The sequence below is a fragment of the Carcharhinus amblyrhynchos genome, chromosome 2 (genome assembly GCF_965287045.1).
Source record: "Carcharhinus amblyrhynchos chromosome 2, sCarAmb.v2.hapA, whole genome shotgun sequence".
Classification (NCBI taxonomy): Eukaryota; Metazoa; Chordata; class Chondrichthyes; order Carcharhiniformes; family Carcharhinidae; genus Carcharhinus; species Carcharhinus amblyrhynchos.
The window spans coordinates 68,034,131-68,037,119 of NC_137325.1; positions in this window are offsets into that span (position 1 = coordinate 68,034,131).

Here is a 2,989-nt window from a genome sequence, read left to right on the forward strand (position 1 = left end):
CAGCACCAGAGACCCAAGTTGGATTCCCGGTGTGGATCACTATCTGTGTGGAGTCTGCACATTCTCCCCATATCTGCATGGGTTTCTGCCAGGTGCTCTGGTTTCCTCCCACAATCTGAAAGACATGCTGGTTAGGTGCCCAAACTATGTACCCTAACAGGCGCTGGAGTGTTGTGACTTGGGGATGTTCACAGTAACTTCATTGCAGTGTTAACATTACTTGTGACTAATAAATAAACATTACTTTACTAGTACAATTATCATTCCTGGATGAAGTCTATTACAGTCAGTTGTAAATGAAGGTGCCCATAATATTCTGAACATGTCATTATATCAGACACTTTAGACATGGACAATCTTCCACACAATCACAAACACAGGAACAAACCAGAAAAACCTATGGCCTTCTCCATACATGAAGGGTTTTTTCTTTAATTAACATTTTTGGTATTTTTCTTGTTAATTATTATTTGGTGGTGACTGGTAAATAATATAACTGCATTAACTCTTCCTGACAAACTGGAAGGAGGGAATTCCCCACTGATCTGACTCAGGCAACATACCCTCAAACAACCTTTGATTTGATTTATCATTGTCACATGTACTTACATACAGTGAAAAATATTGTTTATCGTGTGTTATACAGACAAAGCATACCACTCATTGAGGAGGAGAGAGTGCAGAATGTAGTGTTAAAGTCATAGCTAGGGTGTAGTGAAAGATCAACTTGTGAGGTAGATCCATTCAAAAGTCTGATGGCAGCAAGGAAGAAGCTGTTGTTGAGTCAACTGGTATGTGACCTCAGACTTTTATATCTTTTTCCCAATGGAAGAAGGTGGAAGACAGAATGTCCAGGGTGCATGGGGTCCTTAATTCGCTGGCTGCTTTTCTGAGGCAATGGGAAATGTAGACAGGGTCAATGGATGGGAGGCAGGTTTGTGTGATGGATTGGTCTACGTTCATGACGTTTTGAAGTTTCTTGTGGTCTTGGGCAAAGCAGGAGCCATACCAAGCTGTGATACAACAATAAAGAATGCTTTCTATGGTGCATCTGTAGAAGTTGGTGTGAGTTGTAACAGACTTGCCAAATTTCCTTAGTCTTCTGAGAAAGGAGCAGCACAGCAGCAGTGGTTAACACTGCTGTTTCACAGCTCCAGGGACCTGGATTTGATTCCCAGCTTGGGTCACCATCTGTGTGGAGTTTGCACATTCTCCTTGTGTCTGTGTAGGTTTCCTCCGGGTGTTCCGGTTTCCTCCCACAGTCCAAAAATGTGCTGGTTAGGTTGATTGTCAGGCTAAAATTGCCCCTTAGTATCCGAAGATGCTTAGGTCAGAGGGATTAGCGGATAAATATGTAGGATACAGGGGTAGGGCCTGGGTGGGATTGTGGTCGGTGCAGACTCGATGGGCCAAATGGCCTCTTTCTGCACTGTAGGATTTCTATGATTTTCTATGAAAGTAGAACCTGGCCTGTTTCAGTCATGATCTGGAGATGCCGGCGTTGGACTGGGGTAAACACAGTAAGAAGTCTCACAACACCAAGTTAAAATCCAACAGATTTATTTGGTAGCAAAAGCCACTAGCTTTCGGAGCACTGCCCCTGCATCAGCTGAGTGGGAGTTCTATTCATAAAGACATATGAAGACACAAAATCAATTTACAAAATAATGCTACCAAAAACCTGTTGGACTTTAACCTAGTGTTGTGAGACTTCTTAATGTTTCATGGTGCCATAATACAATAAAACTTTTTCTGTAGCAGACTCTTCAAGTAGACTTTATCCTGACCACATTCCCTTGCAGCTGTACCTCAATTTGCATCTAACGGGTGTCTTGAACAGTCTGAACTAACCCCCTTAGGCACTTAGGGTGCAGTTACATTTAATAAACTTTTTAAATCATTACATCTATACTCCATTATCGATGAACTCTGGAGTCAATTTATAAGAAAAAAAACAAAATGATTTGGACACTAAACACTCAAACTTAGAAAGTGCAAGATGAACATAATCCAGGCTGTAATTTGGTTTCGAACCGCATGGTGGAGCCATAACATAGACCTGATACAGTTGAGTGGCCGCAACTGTCTAAAATTCATTTAAGCCTACCTTCGTACTTTATTGAACATACCAAATACATACAACATGGAGCGATTATCCTAGCTCCACCAGCACACCAGATCGGAGACAATAGTGGAGGCCATTTCACAGGTTACATGCCGAGCACCTGGACTTCCATGTATCTCTGGCTTCAAGACTCCTGATGTAATCAGCCCCATACTTGAAATCAGCGTGGAACTGATTATAATATAGAAATCAGTATTTCTATATCATTAGCAGGCCCAGAACTGAAGTCTCCAGGCCCACTAGCGTCTCCTCCCCACCCACCCCCCACCACCACCTGGTGGAAGTGGTTCCCTCCAGCAGGATTTACAACTGCTCCCCACTAACAGACAACAAGTGGCCCGATCCCGCTGGAGTGAAGAGAAGCCATTGAGGCCTCCCCATGAGGTCGTGTGTAAGGGGTGGTCCCCTTGGGTAGTGTCAATCTGGTAGTGCTAGCCTAGCTCCCTAGCACTGCCCAAAAGGCCAGCTGGCAATACCCAAGAGGCACTTTAGCACTGCCCATCAGGCATTGGGCACTGCCAAGGGTGCAGGTCCAGAGGGGTGGGGCCTAATTGGTGGGCAAGGCCTATTGGGGCAATCATGGGGGGGACCTGCTGCCACTCTGCCACAGGATTGCAGGCAGAGGGAGGGAAGAGAAAATTGGAACTGGCCATTTGAGTGCGGGGGTGGTTTGGGGCTTTCAGGGGGATCGGTACTGCCAGGTGGGGGGGAGGTTCAGGACTGCTAGGAGTGAGAGTTAGCACTGTTGGGGGGATGGGGGGTTGGTGGTAACATCAAGACTGGCCAGAAAGGTCTGAGAGGCCAGTGATTGGAGAGGGTGAGGGTGTTTGGGGGGCTGTGATGGGGAGTCGCGGGGCTGGCCAG